Source organism: Onychomys torridus, chromosome 5 (genome assembly GCF_903995425.1).
Source record: "Onychomys torridus chromosome 5, mOncTor1.1, whole genome shotgun sequence".
Classification (NCBI taxonomy): domain Eukaryota; kingdom Metazoa; phylum Chordata; class Mammalia; order Rodentia; family Cricetidae; genus Onychomys; species Onychomys torridus.
The window spans coordinates 114,205,506-114,211,856 of record NC_050447.1 but is presented as its reverse complement, the minus strand read 5'-3'; the positions used below and the strand labels follow the sequence as shown (position 1 = coordinate 114,211,856).

At 46.4% G+C, this 6,351-nt stretch overlaps 1 protein-coding gene across 1 annotated transcript in view; it reads left to right on the top strand.

The window, feature by feature from the left end:
* Positions 1 to 598: 598 nt before the first annotated feature.
* The window catches only part of Mak (male germ cell associated kinase), a 52,937-nt gene continuing 47,184 nt past the window's right edge, over positions 599 to 6,351 (top strand). Inside the window, exon 1 of the mRNA XM_036186796.1 lies at positions 599 to 756. The gene's annotated coding sequence lies outside the window, so the exon portion shown is untranslated. The remainder of the gene's footprint in view (positions 757 to 6,351) is intronic.

Below are 6,351 nucleotides of genomic sequence, written 5' to 3'. Positions count from 1 at the left end.
GACTTAGCTTATTCTGCAGTATTTGATGAGTAATCTATTCATTTTAAAGTGTCTAACATTTGTGTGTCAATTCCTCCTTTGATTTACATATTAATATCAAGTCTGGTTCGTAACCTGTAGCCACGTCGGGTTTGTTCACGGTGGGTGAAGTATTCCTCCTTCGTGCCAGTGGAACAGATACAGGGACCTAGCACACTTCCAACATGCTACGTCATATGTGTCCAAGTTCACTATGCCGCTCTCTCGCTTGTCAGTTTCAATATACTTCCTCACAGCATCTGAAACCTTACACATTGTGAAAGCCAGCAACATCTAGAAGATCCCTATTATAGAGGCGACTTATATAAATATGCATATTTTCAAGGTGACAATCGTATAATAAAAAAAAATGTTTTAAGAATAAATAAACGCTGTTAGTCATTTAAAAAAGAAAAGTGACCAGGTAGACTAGTTTGGCCAGGCGAGGCCTACGGTGGTGGGCGGGGCGTGTCGCGCCAGACCCCGCCCTCCGTGGGCGTGGCGTGAGCCGGCAAGCCGCACGGGCTGGCGCGCCCTGGCCGTTTCCTAGGATACGAAACACACACTGCGCTGGAGCTTCACAAGGGAGCGAACGAGGTAAGCTGCCGGCGCCGGCGGGTAATCCCGAGCAGGCTGCGGGACCCAGGCCGACCTGAGCATCGAAGTCGCCCGGCATGTCGCCTCGGCGCCCTGTCCAGCCAGGGCCACTCTCCGCCGGGAGGCGGGACCTGGACGCCGGTACGGGCGGGCGGGAGGGAGGAGGGTCCCAGGGCGGAGCGGCGGGCTAGGGGACTGGAGGACGCCGGCAGGGGCCAGGCTCTCCCTGCTTCCTAAGCTTCTTAGGGTCCCTCAGGCTCCCCAGGACTCTCCCTAGAGTTCTCCAGGCTTCCTAGGGCTTCCAGGACTTGGCACTGTCCTCTCGTTACACGTCTGCAGAGGGCTCCTTAGGCTGAGCTGGTGCCCTGGGTCCCCTACACATCCTCCGGGTGTTCCGGGTGAGTGGAAACTACTTTTAGGAGTGAGGCACGGGACTGGACCTGGGGAGGGAAGCGGAACTGAGTTCATATCTCATAAAGTGGAATTGGAGAAGAGAGAAAGAAGGTCCAACTCCAGACCTCCTTGGTGCATTCCAGGTTGCAAGCAGGTGAAAGCTGAGCCCCTCTGTGGCGGCCTAGCTGTCCTCTCCAAGCCCAGGAGATCCACCCTTCCAGGTCAGACCCCCTCCCCCAACCCCTTGACATCTGCTCCTAGAGACTTAGCTAAGTCACAAGGATCAGAGTGCTCCAGATAAAGCCTGGCTCTTTTTAGACACAATTGGGCCTTTAATTTAAACACAGCTGTGGAGCACAGGGATTTCTGTCACTGCATAATGTCGCTTGTTGTCACCATGTCATTTGTTGTAATGGCTCAGGAGTCTCACAGAGGTCACTTATTTTAATCAGAAAAACAACCAATGGAGTAAACGTGATAGTGGGAATAGAAGTTACTTTCAACCTGTGGACAGTGATGGACTAGGGAGGCTTCCCTGAGGAAGCCCCCCCCCCACACACACACACACACACCCTGCAGAGTGTGGAGTCTCTCTCCATGTTGTGGATTCATTCATTAATTAACTTTTAAACAATATGTGAATGTTAGCACGAGCTATCTTTGTGGCTTTACACTCTGAGGCAGAATCTTTTCCTGCCTGGGCTGCTGGCTCAATCTGTCCTAACACTTAGAAGGTGAAGGCAAGAAGACCAAGAATTCAAAATCTATCAACGAGCTGCTAGCCAAATTCAAAGCCAGCCAGGGCTGCATGGGGTCCAGACTATGGGTGGGGGAATCTCTTCTTTTCCCATTACAATAATCCCTCTTTTGATTTCTGTAAATATGTCTGCCACTTGACTAGTGTGGAATCTTTTTCTTTTCTTTCTTTTTTTTTTTTTTTTCTATTTTGCTTTTAGCTGGTACAGCAATTCTTAAAATGCTATAGTTTTGTTTAAAAAGTCAATGACAGCTTTAGAGTGTTATGATACTGTGTTCTCCTAAGACATATCCAAACCTTAGCTGTTGGATGATTGGCAGGCACATTTTACCCTCCATCTGCCCTCCACACTAATCCTTTTTAATCTTATTTAAATCCCCTATTAGCTAGTACAGAATTGGCAATAACTGTGCATTTAAGTGGTAATTGTGCACTTTGGTAAAAGAAAATAAGAGAGGATGAATATCTCTATTCAAGTTTTATGGTTGGAACTCTAAATGAATGTTCTTTTTAAGGTCAGCATGGAATATTTGTTTAGCCTACAGGAGGGGCGATGCATGTTATGGCCGAAGTGTTGAAAATGCAGTAACACTTGTGCTACATTTATAGATCTCCAGCAGTGTTGTATAAAGATGAAGACCTGAGTCCTGGGAGCTGTGCTTTTCCTTAAGTGAGATACACTGCTTCTTGAGTAGTGACCAGTTCAGGGCTTTGCTGTGTTCCATGGGGGAGAAATAGTGATTGATATGCAATCAGTGAGGAGGTGCCTGGGAATATTGATTTCTGCCTTCTGGAATGGGAACATGCTTGCCCCACACCATGAGGTCCTGAGTTCAATCTACAGAATCCCTGTAAAAAAAAAAAACAGACACACACGGTGGCATATGCTCTTGTAGTTTCAAGGGCAAAGACAGATGAATCTTAGTGGTCATCTAGCCTTGTCAAATTGGCAAGCCCATAACCAATGAGGGTCTTCATCTCAGAATAAGGTGGGCAGCATCCAGGACACAAGCAGCTGATCTCTGACCTACACACACACTACCTTCAGGTCTACCCTGCCTTTTATTGTGTCATTGTCCCTATATCTTCAGAGTTGTCCCTATATCTTCAGAGGATGGGAGGAACGGGAAACAGCTTCTGCCCACCCCCACCCCCCAAGAGCTGTTTATTTTATAATGAACATGGCTTGGGAGAAGCTTTTCTAAAGCATTGTTAGAAAGCCTAGGACTCAAGCATGTTTTACCTAAAGAGTAGCTAAGGTTTGAAATTAATGGATTCTCACGGATCTGACCTTTTAAATATCTAGTGGCAACCACATAATCTTCACTTCCTCCCAAACACACCCCAAGAAATTGCTACGATCCCTGTTGACTGTTCCGTAAGTATAACCATAGCCTCTTCTGTCACTGTCCTCAACATTTCCATGGTTTATTTGGAGGTTGGTTGGTCTGGCTTAAAAATGAAGTTTCTAGAATAGCCTTGTCAAGAATGGCTCAGCTTCCAGAGCAATGCAAAGAGCCGTCGTTGACCGAGCGGTCTGTTTGCTGTGTGCTGGGCACAAGGAGGCAGGGCACCCTCCACTTCAGGGTGGTGGTGATGGTGGTTGATGGTCTCAGTCCTGGAAGTTCACCTTCCAGGTTGTGAAGTGGGTGCAAAGTGGGTTTGCTGCTTGTTCAGAGACCTTGTTCCCTTCTGTTTCTACTTCCTGGACACCACCCCCTAAGCCCAGCCTCTCCCCTGCATCTTTGCTCATGACTGTTCCCTCTTCTCCTCCCTTCTAAAGCAGCATGCCCCTTTTCCGGACCACCTCCATGACTCTCTCCTCTCACGCTCTCAGTGCTTTGTGCTCTGTTAGCTATTATCAGGAAATGACTAAGTTAAAGGATGTCGTTGTCACGCTGTATATCTGTGGAAGTGGAGTGTGTACAGAGGCCAGAGAAGAAGGCCGGGTGTCCTGCTTTATTACTTTCTGCATGAGACAGGGTTTCTCAACTGAATTGGGACTAGGCTGGTAGCTAGCATGCACCAGGGATCCTCCTGTCTCTGCTCCCCAAAGCTGTGGGGTCACAGGCATGTGTGACCACACCCAGGTTTTCCTGTAGGTGCTTGGTATCCAAACTCAGGTCCTCAGGGTTCCACAGCAGGTGCTCTGAGCCATTTCTCCAGTTCCCACCCCAGTGTATTTCAGAATTATATTTTCAAACTTGCGTTTTTAAGATCTACTTCTTTTATCTTATGTGTATGAGTGATTTGCTTGCATGTACGTCCATGCCCTGTGTATCCTGTAACTGGAGTTGTGAACTGATAAGTTGGGTGCTGGGAATCAAACTGGGGTCCCCTGGAGGAACAACAGGTGCTCTTAATCACCGAGCCACCTCTCCAGCCTCAGAATTACATTATTTTCATGACAATGCTTCATGTAGACTTTTTCCATCTTAACCTTTGAGGTCCTAGTGTCTCAAATGTTTCTCTCTTCGCTGCTTTCAAAGCCCTTTTTAGTATCTTTCCGAGAGTCAGGATGATCTAGGTGCAGCTCCAGGTTTCGGCGTGGAGAGTGTCTAGTACCACAGGCTCCTGTCCACTGACAGCCACAGGCCCCTGTCCTGTGACAGCTGTATGTAGATGTTCCAAGGAGAGGACCTGGGCTCCGGGTCTCGTGGTTGTGTTAATGGTAGGGTGGCTGTGTAGCTTCGGAACAAAGGGGATGGTTCCTCTCTGAAATGCAACAACTATAAAGCCAAAGAATGAAGGTTATAAGTTAGACATCACACTCAAACCAGAGCTTCAAGCCTAACTTGAGTGTCAGACTGACTCCATCCCAAACAGTGTATTTAATTCCCTGTGGGTTGGTTTTACATTCTTCCTAATGGAGGAATGCTGTGATGCAGCTTTCTGCCTAAGTAAATTCTCTAGTTGTTACTTAACCAGAAAGGATCAGTAAACCTCTCTGGAGAGCTCATTTCCTGGAGACAGGCATGCACCTGTGAGCAGGGTTAGCAGGGAGACAGAGCAGCGATCTGCTGTTCTCTGATCAACTGCTGTGCTCTGATCATCCTCAGAAGCAGCTTGAATGGAAACAAGTGTATTTTAGTCTGCAGGACAGCCAAATCAGCACAGCACACTACACAGAACAAGCATCCCCAACCAAACACCTTTCTGAGTTGTGTTTGCTCATACAGGAAAAGGGAAAATTAAGAAAAATATGTTTCAATTAAGAACCATCTACAATAATGTTTTTCTACATTAATATCTTGATGTTTTGATTGGTATTTGTATATATAGCATAAAGACTGTTTAGGAAAACTCATTTTTTCCCCATGCAAACCAGAAGCCATTTAATGGCATTCCTTAAGACCTTTCACTAATCATGCAATGAGGAAGACGAAGAAACCCTAAATACAAATGGCATTGTCTTAGTTAGGGTTTCTGTTGCTGTGAAGAGACACCATGACCACAGCAACTCTTATAAAGGAAAATATTTCATTGGGGCTGGCTTACAGTTTCAGAGGTTCAGTCCATTATCATCATGGCAAGAAACATGGCAGCATGCAGACAGACATGGTGCTGGAGAAGGAGCTGAGAGTTCTACATCTGGATCCATAGACAGCAGGAAAGACTGCACACAAGGCCTAGCTTGAGCATATATGATACCTCAAAGCCCGCCTCCACAGTGACACACTTCCTCCAACAAGGCCACACCCACTCCAACAAGGCCACACCTCTTAATAATGCCACTCCCTATGGGCTAAGCATATGAATCAATGGGAACCATTCCTATTCAAACCACCACAGGCGTCTTACAATTGCAAGGTCTTACCATGGAGTTGCACAGCCTAACTGTTTCCATGTGTCTTTGAAGGAAATGTTTCCCATCTGAAGAAGTGTTAAATTCACAGATACTCCTGTGGTTGAAAAGCCTTGCAGCATTCCAAATACATCCCTGAAAACAGAACCATGTGGTTTTGCTGTGCGTGTGTGCATTCATGGATGATTTGGGAGGCCTTGGGGACTTTGACAGCTATGACACGTCTTTGTTGGGCCTCCATTACTGCCTGTCAGAGAGAAGCATCCCTGAGTTTTACCTCATGAAAGTCAAAGTGCCATAGTGGGGGGAAAGTAATGCTGGAATGAAGGACCAAACTGGAAGGGATATTTAAAGCAAGCTGTCTTCTGATGGTGCTGTTTGGGAACTAAAAGCATAAAACCTCTAGCACAGTGAGAGACCTCTAAGAGCCAAGAATGATCTAGAGACACGTGTTGGAAAGCAGTTCCTTGAAATGCAGGCTGAAGGTAGAGCACTGGAGGAAACCAGTGAGCATCCTTGCCGCACAGTGTACAGTTGGGTTGTGCCTTGTGCTTATTACAGTTATAAAATCAAGATCTACCAAGACTCTGACAGAGCCATCTTAATAGATTCACATCTGTGGTTTTGAAGCCTGCAAAGCTCTAGAAAATTTAAAAAATAAAGTTGTGTAAACTCAGTTGTAACAGTAGGAGCCGCTTAGCATGAGGCCGTTCTAATCTCCATCTGTTTTGCCGTTATTCTTTCCATATATTTGTCGATTGACAGGTATGTGAGGATGCTT